At 47.5% G+C, this 13551-nt stretch overlaps 1 protein-coding gene across 6 annotated transcripts in view; it reads left to right on the forward strand.

Annotated features, from left to right (window-relative positions):
- Positions 1–13551, forward strand: part of DOCK10 (dedicator of cytokinesis 10) — a 431686-nt gene that overhangs the window by 215631 nt on the left and 202504 nt on the right. The window lies entirely within an intron of this gene.

Below are 13551 nucleotides of genomic sequence, written 5' to 3' on the forward strand. Positions count from 1 at the left end.
AATAACTATGTTTAAATATATCAGGGGGACATACTGAGATCTTCCCCATGATCTATTTATACCCAGGACTGTATCCATAACAAGAGGGCATCCTCTACGTCTTGAGGAAAGAAGGTTTCTACACCAGCATAGAGGTTCTTTACAGTAAGAGACTATGGAACTCTCTCCCGGAAGAGGTGGTCATGGTGAACTCTGTAAGAGAGTTCATAAGGGGTCTGGATGCATTTTTGGAGAGTATTCACATTGCTGGTTGTATATACTAGATTTATAGGGACAGAACGTTGATCCAGGGATTTATTCTGATGTCATATTTGGAGTCGGGAAGGAATTGTTACCTCTAGTATGAGGGTTTTTTGCCTTCCTCTGGATCAACTCAGTAGGGACTGATTAGGGATATAGGTTGAACTTGGACTTGGTGGACTCTGGTCTTTTTTCAACCTTTTGAACTATGTAACTATTGTATATATTTATTGATGGGTGCTATGCTTGCAGTCTGTCATTGGGTATGTTTATATGGAGCATATTTTTTTCCATATTCTTTGGTTAAAATGTCAGAAAAATATATGTAACATTTACTGAAACAAAATGCAACTGTGAGGAAAATGTCAGGGCTGTCTTTATCATTGAATATTATACTGAAAAACTTATTGTCAAGTTGGACAGCGATTGAGTGAAGCCATAATCTTGCCCACACCCTCTTTCCCTGCCTACTTGCGTACCCGTCCTAAACAACGGGTCCACAATCACGAGGACGTTCCCTTCTTAACTACGTACAGGGACAGACAGAGTCAAAATTATAAACTACAAAACAGTAGGAGATTGGAACAGCTGGAGGCACACAAACTAACAGAGATACGCTAAGACAAACACACAGTCAATACATAGTCAGTCTAGCCTAAAAGTCGGTAACAAGAGATAGCGAAATAACAATGCAAATACCAGAAGAGAAGTCAAGAACCAAGCCAAAACATCCAATATAGACAATAGAAATACAGGAAGGGCTAGCTTCAGTCAACCGGTAACTTTCACAAGCAAAGCACAAGAGAAAGTGACTTCATTTTATATGAGAGTGTAGGTGAAAGAGAATCCTAATTGAAAGAAGAAACTAGAGTACAGATAGGGTGGGAAGAAACTCTTACCACACCCAAGCAGCTCAAGCGTTGTCCCAGTAACCAACATAAACAACAGAGCTATGCAAAATTAACCCTACGGGTGCAGACAGAGCCTGTCATTACACTTATAAAAAAGAAGTTGCCCACTGTGAATCTATTGCCTGCCTATGTAGATATGTGAACAATGTTGTAATCTATAACAGTTTATAGTTGTTGTAAACAACAGACTTTGTTGTAACATTGATACTATGGATCTCTTTTCCATACCCCCTAGTGAGTTCTGTATCTGTATAACACAACCATCAATACAGTATTTTTTATTATTGTTTAACACTTTGAATTAAAAAAAAAATCTGTTTACTACGAAGCATCGTATAAATCTCGAGGAGCTGGGAAATTTTACTTGCTAATAAGAGCTTTTTGCTGTCATACCTGAAGTGTAACCATTTGTTATGACAGCTACGCTACTTAGAATCAAATATTTCTGCATATTTATGGGAAGTAGTGACACACAGAGGACTAAAAAACCTTGGGGAATCCCACAATAAAATGCACCTGCCCGAAACTGAATGTACTGTAAATATCTATCCTTGTTCTGATAGAAAAGCGTATTAGATACATTAGGTGAATGAAACCATGATAAGATGTGAGGTCAGGATTCTTACAGCTGTGTGTAGCACATCTCTCATTTTTATACTAGTAAAATTGTTTCATTTTAGAACTGAATGATATTTGTCACAATTACTCATTTGCCTCTATTTGATTTTGTCATTTAATATACAGTAAAACATCTTCATTGTGAATTCCCCCATTTAGACCACTATTTACTTTGACCAATTTTCCACTATAGTCTATGGAATCTTGTTTCTCTATAAGACCACCCCCTTGTATATCCAGAGACCTTTATTTCAGTACATCTTCCTGTAGGAACCCTTATGATAAGACCACACACTGAAATGATATGCTCTATGAACTATCTCAATGTAGAACTGCACTGTGCCACATCACCAAACTGGAGCAAGAATGTGGAGGAGGCTTATAATGGACATCTAGGGGGAGATGGGAGGGATGCTAGACAATTGGCATAGGAAGCAAACGAAGGAAGGTGCAGCCCTGAGGAAAGGAGCCATGCTGGAGACCGAGAATGAAAGGAGTAACCATGCTGGGGACCAGAAATAACAGGGGGGAGCCATGTTGGAGACCAGGAATGGGAGGGAAAGCCATGATGAAAACTAGAAATTACATGGGGAGCCATGATGGGAACTAGGAATAAGAGGCGGAGCTATGTTGGGGACCAGGAAAGAGATGGGTGTCACGATTCGGCTGGCTGGAGGTGGATCCTCTGTGCCAGAGAGGGATTGGCGTGGAACGTGTCGGTGGAACGGTTCTAAGTTGCTACTGGTATTCACCAGAGCCCGCCGCAAAGCGGGATGGTCTTGCAGTGGCGGTAGCAACCAGGTCGTATCCACCGGCAACGGCTCAACCTCTCTGACTGCTGAGATAAGTGCGGTACAAGGGAGTAGACAAGAGCAAGGTCGGACGTAGCAGAAGGTCAGGGCAGGCAGCAAGGATCGTAGTCAGGGGCAACGGCAGGAGGTCTGGAACACAGGCTAGGAACACACAAGGAAACGCTTTCACTGGCACAATGGCAACAAGATCCGGCAAGGGAGTGCAGGGGAAGTGAGGTATAAGTAGGGAAGTGCACAGGTGAAGGTACTGATTAAAACCTCATGCGCCAATCAGTGGCGCACCGGCCCTTTAAATCGCAAAGACCCGGCGCGCGCGCGCCCTAAGGAGTGGGGCCGCGCGCGCCGCGACAGCACAGACGGGGAACGGGTCTGGTAAGCGAGTCGGGATGCATCGCGAATTGCATCCCGGCTGGGAACATTATCGCAGCGCACCCGGTCGGCAGGTATGACCGGGGCGCTGCGAATAGGAGAACGCTGTGAGCACTCCGGGGAGGAGCGGGGACCCGGAGCGCTCAGCGTAACAGTACCCCCCTTGGGTCTCCCCCTCTTTTTGGAACCTGAGAATTTGAGGATAAGATTCTTGTCCAGGATGTTGTCCTCAGGTTCCCATGACCTCTCCTCTGGGCCGCAATTCTCCCAATCAACCCAAAAAAATTTTTTACCTCTGACCGTCTTGGATGCCAGAATTTCTTTCACCGAAAAAACGTCAGAGGACCCGGAAACTGGAGTGGGGGAAACAACTTTGGGAGAGAAGCGGGGGGAATTCTTCTTTTCCTATCGGCATGTTTTTTCATCCGGGATGAGGCCTGTAAGAGAGAATTTTGAGTCTCTTTCCATATGGTGGAGAAGTCCCGAGTCACCTCATCAACAGCGGGCAAACCAGAGGGCATGGGAGTGGGAAGGGGGGGAAGAGGGTGACGGCCATACACCACGAAGAATGGGGATTTAGTGGAAGATTCAGAGACTCTGAAATTGTACGAGAATTCGGCCCATGGTAGAAGATCTGCTCAGTCATCCTGGCGGGAGGAAACAAAATGTTGCAAATAGTCACCCAGAACCTGATTAATTCTTTCTACTTGCCCATTGGATTGGGGATGATAAGAAGACGAGAAGTTTAATTTGATTTTGAGTTGATTACAGAGGGCCCTCCAGAATTTAGACACAAATTGAACGCCTCTATCCAAGACGATATGCGTAGGCAGCCCGTGAAGGCGAAAAATGTGTATAAAAAATTGTTTCGACAACTGAGGCGCAGAAGGAAGACCTGGAAGAGGGATAAAATGTGCTATTGTTACGCCTAGCGCTCCGGGTCCCCGCTCCTCCCCGGAGCGCTTACGGCGTCTCTCTCTCCGCAGCGCCCCGGACGGTCCCGCTGACCGGCAGCGCTGCACTGTCATGGCCGTCGGGGATGCGATTCGCACAGCGGGACGCGCCCGCTCGCGAATCGCATCCCAGGTCACTTACCCGTTCCCATCCCCTGCTGTCATGTGCTGGCGCGCACGGCTCCGCTCTCTAGGACGCGCGCGCGCCAGCTCCCTGAGACTTAAAGGGCCAGTGCACCAATGATTGGTGCCTGGCCCAATTAGCTTAATTGGCTTCCATCTGCTCCCTGGCTATATCTGATCTCCTCCCTTGCACTCCCTTGCCGGATCTTGTTGCCTTGTGCCAGTGAAAGCGTTTAGTGTGTCCAAAGCCTGTGTACCTGAACTTCTGCTATCCATCCTGACTACGAACCTTGCCGCCTGCCCCCGACCTTCTGCTACGTCTGACCTTGCTTCTGTCTACTCCCTTGTACCGTGCCTATCTTCAGCAGTCAGAGAGGTAGAGCCGTTGCTAGTGGATACGACCTGGTCACTACCGCCGCAGCAAGACCATCCCGCTTTGCGGCGGGCTCTGGTGAACACCAGTAGTGACTTAGAACCGGTCCACTAGCACGGTCCACGCCAATCCCTCTCTGGCACAGAGGATCCACCTCCTGCCAGCCGGCATCGTGACAGCTATCTTGGAGAATCGATCAACGACCACCCAATTAACTGTGTTGCCATGGGATAAAGGTAAGTCAGTAATAAAGTCCATACCAATCTGAGACCATGGTCGTTCAGGAACAGGCAGAGGATGGAGGAGACCAGCAGGCTTCTGGCGAGGGGTCTTGTCCCGGGCACAGACTGTACAAGCCCGCACGAAATCAACAACATCAGCTTCAAGGGTAGGCCACCAATAAAATCGAGAGATGAGCTGGATGGATTTTTTGATGCCAGCATGGCCTGTGAGGTGTGAGGAGTGTCCCCACTTGAGAATCCTGAGGCGCTGGCGTGGAGAGACGAAGGTCTTCCCTGGAGGAGTTTGTCTGATTGAAGCTGGAGAAGTGGAGATCAGACAGTCCGGAGGAATAATGTGTTGCGGGGAAGCTTCCACTTCAGAGGCATCCGATGAACGAGAGAGGGCATCAGCCCTAATGTTCTTGTCAGCGGGGCGAAAATGAATTTCAAAGTTAAAACGGGCAAAGAACAACGACCACCTAGCCTGGCGAGGGTTCAGCCATTGGGCAGACTGAAGATAAGAGAGATTCTTGTGATCAGTGTATATAATAACTGGATATTTGGATCCCTCCAGCAGGTGCCTCCATTCCTCAAGCGACAATTTTATGGCCAGTAGTTCTCGATCACCAATGGAGTAGTTTTTCTCCGCCGGAGAGAAGGTCCTAGAAAAGAAACCACAAGTAACAGCATGTCCGGAAGAATTTTTTTGCAGGAGTACTGCTCCAGCTCCAGCTCCAGGGTTTAGATGGATCAGGTCTGGAGAGTACGGGAGCAGAAGAAAAGGCAGTCTTGAGATGATTGAATGCGTCTTCCGCTTGAGGAGGCCAGGACTTAGGGTTGGCGTTTTTCTTGGTTAGGGCCACGATAGGAGCCACAATAGTGGAAAAGTGCGGAATAAATTGTCTGTAATAATTGGCAAACCCCAAAAAACGTTGGATAGCACGGAGTCCGGAGGGGCGTGGCCACTCCAATACGGCTGATAGTTTATCTGGGTCCATTTGGTATTCTAGGAAGGGAAGAGATTGACATTCAAAGAGACATTTTTCCATTTTGGCATATAATTGATTGTCCCGAAGTCTCTGAAGAACCATGCGGACATGCTGGCGGTGTTCTTCTAGGTTAGCAGAAAAAATCTAAATATCGTCTAGGTAAACCACAACACAGGTATATAGAAGATCACGAAAAATTTAATTTACAAAGTCTTGGAAGACGGCAGGGGCATTGCAAAGCCCAAAGGGCATAACCAGATATTCAAAGTGTCCATCTCTGGTGTTAAATGCGGTCTTCCACTCGTCCCCCTCCCTGATGCGGATGAGATTATATGCACCTCCTAAGTCCAGCTTGGTAAAGATGTGGGCGCCTCGTAGGCGATCAAAGAGTTCCGAGATAAGAGGTAGGGGATAGCGTTTTTTTACAGTGATTTTATTAAGTCCGCGGTAATCAATGCAAGGGCGTAAGGAGCCGTCTTTTTTGGAAACGAAAAAAAATCCAGCTCCGGCAGGGGAGGAAGACTTGCGGATAAACCCCTTTTTTAAATTCTCTTGGATGTACTCCGACATGGCTTGTGTTTCCGGAGCAGACAGAGGATAGATTCTGCCCCTGGGTGGAGTAGTACCAGGGAGGAGGTCAATAGGACAGTCATAAGGCCTGTGAGGAGGCAAAGTCTCTGCTTGTTTTTTGCAAAAAACATCAGCATAATCCAGATAGGCCTTGGGGAGACCAGATATCGGAGGAACCACAGGGTCTTGACTGACAGTACAGGGAGCAGGCTTAAGACAGTCCTTGTGGCAAGAAGTACCCCAGTTGTTGATTTCCCCGGTGGTCCAATCGAGGGTTGGGGAATGGCGTTGAAGCCACGGTAGTCCAAGAAGAATTTCCGAAGTGCAGTTAGAGAGGACCAGAAATTAAATTTTTTCGTGATGGGGTTGGATGCACATTAAGAGGGGTTCCGTGCGGTAACGCACAGTACAATCCAATCTTTCATTATTAACAGAGGCGATGTAGAGGGGTTTGGCAAGACTGGTCACCGGGATGTTGAACCTGTTGATGAAAGAGGCCAAAATCAAATTTTCTGGAGATCCGGAATCCAAGAAGGCCATAGCTGAGAAGGAGAAGGTAGAAGAAGAAATCCGCACAGGCACAGTAAGACGTGGAGAAGCAAAGTTCACATCAAGAGCTGTATCACCTTTGTGCGGAGTCAGCGTGCGTCTTTCCTGACGTGGAGGTCGGATAGGACAATCCTTCAAGAAATGTTCGGTACTGGCACAGTACAGGCAAAGGTTCTCCATGCGGCGTCGTGTCCTCTCTTGAGATGTCAAGCGAGACCGGTCAACTTGCATAGCCTCCACGGCGGAAGGCACAGGAACGGATTGCAGAGGACCAGAGGAGAGAGGAGCCGGGGAGAGAAACCGCCTCGTGCAAACAAAGTCCATATCCTGACGGAGCTCCTGACGCCTTTCGGAAAAACGCATGTCAATGCGGGTGGCAAGATGAATAAGTTCAATCAGGTTAGCAGGGATTTCTCGTGCGGCCAGCACATCTTTGATGTTACTGGATAGTAGTGTTGCTCGCGAATTTTCGCAATTCGAATATTATTTGCGAATAACGCATATTCACGAATTCGCGAATTTCGCGAATATAGCGCTATATATTCGTAATTACGAATATTCGTTTATTTTTTTTGTTTTTTTTCACAGTACACATCACAGTGATCACCCCTCTCTGCTTCCAGCTTGTGTGATGTAAAGAAGGCTCTAATACTACTGTGTGAGATTGGCGTGCGAAAATTCGCATACGCGTATTTTCGCGAATGCTAATTTTGTATATGTTAATTTCCGCATATGTTAATTTTCGCATACGCGAATTTTCGCGTATGCTAATTTTTTATATGTTAATTTTCGCATATGTTAATTTTCGCATACGCGAATTTTCACATATGCTAGAATAATACGAGAATATTACGAATATGCGCGAATATATGACGAATATTCGTCCATATATTCGCGAATATTCGCGAATTCGAATATGGCCTATGCCGCTCAACACTACTGGATAGGCCTTTTTTAAAGGTCGCGCAGAGGGCCTCGTTATTCCAGGACAATTCGGAGGCGAGAGTACGGAATTGGATGGCGTACTCGCCAACAGAAGAATTACCCTGGACCAGGTTCAGTAGGGCAGTCTCGGCAGAAGAGGCTCGGGCAGGTTCCTCGAAGACACTTTGAATCTCCGTGAAGAAAGTGTACAGAGGCAGTGACAGGATCATTGCGGTCCCAGAGCGGTGTGGCCCATGACAGGGCTTTCCCAGACAGAAAGTTGACGACGAAAGCCACCTTTGACCTTTCAGTTGGAAACTGTTCCGACATCATCTCCAAATGCAGGGAACATTGTGAAAGAAAACCACGGCAAAATTTAGAGTCCCCATCAAATTTGTCCGGCAAAGATAAACGGAGGCTACTCGCTGCGGAGGAGGTGCAGGAGCTGGCGGAGGAGATGATTGTTGAAGCTGTGGTAGTAGCTGCTGTAGCATCACGGTCAGTTGAGACAGCTGGTGGCCTTGTTGCGCTATCTGTTGCGACTGCTGGGCGACCACCGTGGTGAGGTCAGCGACAACTGGCAGCGGGACCTCAGCGGGATCCATGGCCGGATCTACTGTCACGATTCGGCTGGCTGGAGGTGGATCCTCTGTGCCAGAGAGGGATTGGCGTGGACCGTGTCGGTGGACCGGTTCTAAGTTACTACTGGCATTCACCAGAGCCCGCCGCAAAGCGGGATGGTCTTGCAGCGGCGGTAGCAACCAGGTCGTATCCACCGGCAACGGCTCAACCTCTCTGACTGCTGAGATAAGCGCGGTACAAGGGAGTAGACAAGAGCAAGGTCGGACGTAGCAGAAGGTCAGGGCAGGCAGCAAGGATCGTAGTCAGGGGCAACGGCAGGAGGTCTGGAACACAGGCTAGGAACACACAAGGAAACGCTTTCACTGGCACAATGGCAACAAGATCCGGCAAGGGAGTGCAGGGGAAGTGAGGTATAAGTAGGGAAGTGCACAGGTGAAGGTACTGATTAAAACCTCATGCGCCAATCAGTGGCGCACCGGCCCTTTAAATCGCAAAGACCCGGCACGCGCGCGCCCTAAGGAGCGGGGCCGCGCGCGCCGGGACAGCACAGACGGGGAACGGGTCTGGTAAGCGAGTCGGGATGCGCATCGCGAGCAGGCGCGTCCCGCTTCGCGAATCGCATCCTGACTGGGAACATTATCGCAGCGCACCCGGTCGGCAGGTCTGACCGGGGCGCTGCGAATAGGAGAATGCTGTGAGCGCTCCGGGGAGGAGCGGGGACCCGGAGTGCTCATGGTTACAATGGGGAGCAATGCTGTGGACCAGGAAGGAGATGTAAGCCCTGATGGAAATAGGAATTAGTGGAAGAACCACGCTGTTGACAAGGGATGGGATACTGAGAGAGGATGGGCAGCAGGAATGAGATTGATATTCTTACTAGGGATTATAAATCAGATGGGAAGCAATGCTTGGGACAAGGAATGAGAGGGCATACCATGCAGGGAAAAAAGGAATGTAACACATGATGAAAGACACACTTTTATTTGGCTCTTTCATTAGTATTGACACTATTTGTGTGCTGTACATACTTATTTACTCCAATAGTAACTTTAACCAGTGTGCTGTATCTTTTTTTTTTAAGAAGATTGGCCCATAAAATACCATTTGTTTGTACAGATTTAGATGGTCTGCTCAAAGAAATTACACTTTCTTTTGTTCAATAGTGATGAAGAGATAGATAGTAAAGTTACTCATGTCATGGTGTACATCCTGACTGAGCTGTATGTAAGGGGGGGGGAGGGGATGTTAATAAAGGACTGGCAGGCCACTCAGCACTGCTGAGGTGACATACACTGTTAGAACCTGTGGGTACCAGACAGGAAAAACAGTTTGCAGGAGAGTGTGCTAGCAAGAGCAAAGGCCCAGGCAGAACTGGATGCTAATATAGTGGGTTGCATTGATACAATGAGCCACAAATCAGGGGGATGGGAGGCAGCGAGGAGTCTTTAAAAGAGCAGTGCTTTGATGCCAGGGGTGTGTGTGTGTGAGAGCATATGTGGTGTAACCACATAAGATGCCAGAGAAGCCTGTGTGTAAGCAGAGAAGGCCAAAATTCAGCATCCGAGGAGCTGAGGGTAGAAGCAGAAACAGAGAGGCTGAAGCTGGGCTTTCCTGAACCAATATCAGTCCAACTTCTTTCACACTATGAAATAGTTACATAGTTACATAGTATGGTTGAAAAAAGACATACGTCCATCAAGTCCAACCAGGGGATTGAAGGGAAGGATGTAAGGGGATAAGGGGAAGGGATGTAGTTTTATAATTCTGCATAAGCATTAATGTTATTTTGTTCCAGGAATGTATCTAACCCTGTTTTAAAGCTATTAATTTTTCCTGCTGTGACCAGTTCCTGAGGTAGACCGCTCCATAAATTCACAGTCCTCACGGTAAAGAAGGCGTGTCGCCCCTTTAGACTAAACCTTTTCTTCTCCAGACGGAGGGAGTGCCCCCTCGTCCTTTGGGGGGGGGGGGGGGGGGGGGGGGTTTAACCTGGAACAGTTTTTCTCCATATTTTTTGTATGGGCCATTTATATACTTATATACATTTATCATATCCCCCCTTAAACGTCTCTTCTCATGACTAAACAATTGTAACTCCTTTAATCGTTCCTCATAGCTAAAATGTTCCATGCCCCATATTAGTTTAGTCGCGCGTCTCTGCACCCTTTCCAACTCCGCAGTGTATCTTTTATGGACAGGCGACCAAAACTGAGCAGCATATTCCAGGTGAGGCCGTACCAATGCTTTATAAAGGGGGAGTATTATGTCCCTGTCCCTTGAGTCCATGCCTCTTTTGATACATGACAATATCCTGCCGGCTTTGGAAGCAGCAGCCTGACATTGCATGCTATTCTGTAGTCTGTGATCTACAAGTACACCCAGATCCTTCTCTACCAGTGACTCTGCCAGTTTAATCCCCCCTAAGACATACGATGCATGCAGGTTATTAGTACCCAGATGCATAACTTTACATTTATCCACATTGAACCTCATTTGCCAAGTGGATGCCCAGACACTTAGTCTATCCAAGTCATCTTGTAACTTATGCACATCCTCTATAGACTGTACCGTGCTACAAAGCTTGGTGTCATCTGCAAAGATAGAAACAGAGCTGTTAATACCATCCTCTATATCATTGATAAATAAATTAAACAACAGCGGGCCCAGTACTGAACCTTGGGGTACACCACTAATTACCGGGGACCAATCAGAGTACGAATCATTGACCACCACTCTCTGGGTACGATCCATGAGCCAGTGTTCAATGTGCATGCAGTAATTTTTCCGCCACAATGTTCCGTCACTGTATCACGTCCGTAATGAATTACGGGCATATACGGGTGCAAACGGGCAGTTACAAATCCCCATACGCTGCAATGCGATTCAGTCACGGCCGTCAGGGGTTTTGTAACGGCAGGTTTTCCCCGATATAGTGACGGAACTTGTGACGGAAGTTCCTAAACGGAACTATTTCATAGTGTGAAAGAGGCCTTATTCAGATTTCCATATGGTCTGTACTTATTGGGCAGGATAAATACCCAAACAGATCAAGGTTACTAGAGTTTATCAGTGATCTCAAAAGGGTTGTATCCTCTTCTGCGGCCATCTTTCTACACCCCTAACACTTAGAGATTCCTCTTGTTTTTCTATTCAAGTAGTGCAGAGAAGAAGATGCTTATTAAAGCACTCAGACTCACTTATATAGGGGAGCCCCAAGTCATCTATGGCTTTCCTGTGCCATTATAGGACATTTGGACAGGATTGTCCTGCTACGGTCACATCTACTAAACAGCCTTTAATTGGGGGGGTGCATCAGTAGAGCAGTGTGCCATTGTATACCATGGCATTCCCATACGCATCCTTAGGCCCAAATTTATCAAAGAATGTCTACGGTAGAGCTATTTTCCCACATTTATTTGGCCGGTGGGTTTCTACCACATGCATTTTTTTCTAGATGCTTGTGAGGGAGAGAAGCAGACACTTTTAGCAAGTTAATGCTTATTTTCGCAGTGCTGCCAGGACATTTTTACTTGCATTTTATACGCTGCAATCCAATTTGACTCGTTGCTCAGCTCATGAATGCGAGTCAATGAAGGGGAGAGGGACTAAGGTGTCAGGATACATCATTCAATAGGTTAAAGGTCACAGTAGATTTACGAGACGAGTGTTTCTCATGTCTACTGTGAGGTGGTGTAGCATAGCGCCTAAAAATATTAATTTACACAAAAAATAGAGACTTTTAATAAAAGTCTCAAATAATAAATACGTAACCACTGCATGGTCAAAAATAAAATGGTCTACGTGTATAGAAATTATCTATATGGAAAGACGCATCAAAGTTGCTAAACAAGCCGTTAGCGCCTCTACTGTGCCAAAAGATAGACAGTAAAAATTCTCTAATGGCAATGATGAATCTCCCCCTTAGTGTTAAATTGACTGAATTCCGTCTACAAGTGACTAGGGTTGGTCCATTTCTTAGCATACACATTTTTTTTTTTTTTGCTGGACTCAAAAGCGCAGTTGCATAATTTTTGTTGGTGGTTTGGTCCATGGGAATAACCGTTGTGGCTTCTCTCTCTCAGCTTACTCTAGGGATTAGTCTCCTTAAATAACTTATTCCTCTAAGGCTATGTCCACAAATTCTGTCCACACCTTTCTGTGCAGAATTCCGCAAGCGGAGATTCCTTCTGGCGGCCGCCGCCAAAAACATTTCGAAAGTAGGACCGCGGGGCACTGCGCCGTCACCATTGACAGCTGTGCAGTGCTCACGGACTTCTACGCAAAGAATGAACATGTTGTTATGCCGAGCGCTCCGGGTCCCTGCTCCTCCCCGGAGCGCTCGCGGCGTTCCTCTCTCTGCAGCACCCCGGTCAGACCCGCTGACCGGGAGCGCTGCACTGACACTGCTGGCAGGGATGCGATTCGCATCCCAAGTCACTCACCTGTCCCGGTCCCCGGCTGTCACGTCCTGGCGCGCGGCTCCGCTAATTAGGGCGCGCGCGCGCCAGCTCTCTAAGATTTAAAGGGCCAGTGCACCAATGATTGGTGCCTGGCCCAATCAGTCTAATTAGCCTCCACCTGCTCCCTGCTCATATAACCTCACTTCCCCTTCACTTCCTTGCCGGATCTTGTTGCCTTGTGCCAGAGAAAGCGTTTATAGTGTTTGCCTTACCAGTGTTCCTGACCTCTTGCTATCGCCATTGACTACGAACCTTGCCGCCTGCCCCGACCTTCTGCTACGTCTGACCTTGCCTCTGCCTAGTCCTTTTGTCCCACGCCTTCTCAGCAGTCAGCGAGGTTGAGCCGTTGCCGGTGGATAAGACCTGGTTGCTACCGCCGCAGCAAGACCATCCCGCTTTGCGGCGGGCTCTGGTGAATACCAGTAGCAGCCTAGAACCGGTCCACCGACATGGTCCACGCCAATCCCTCGCTGACACAGAGGATCCACATCCAGCCTGCCGAATCCTAACACATGTTCTTCTTTTGCGCTGAACAATTCCGCCACTGAAATTCCTCAGTATGAACGAGTCTCGCAGACGACCCATTCACACTGATGCTAATGTTCATTGTAAGTAATTCCACTTGCGGATTTCCGTGGGAATTACGCAGTGTGAACATACCCTTAGGCTCATAATACACATGGGACTTTAGCTACATATAACCTGTCAGAGTCCCATGGGATCATTTGCACAAACGATCATGCCAGTAACGTGCCTGACTAAACTGGCAGATCACTGAGGATTTCGTAGAATTGACTGATCATGTAATACACTACCTTTTTCAATCCAGCGTGGCTGATCACACTTTCAGTACACAT

This window comes from Hyla sarda, chromosome 3 (assembly GCF_029499605.1).
Source record: "Hyla sarda isolate aHylSar1 chromosome 3, aHylSar1.hap1, whole genome shotgun sequence".
NCBI classification, from domain to species: domain Eukaryota; kingdom Metazoa; phylum Chordata; class Amphibia; order Anura; family Hylidae; genus Hyla; species Hyla sarda.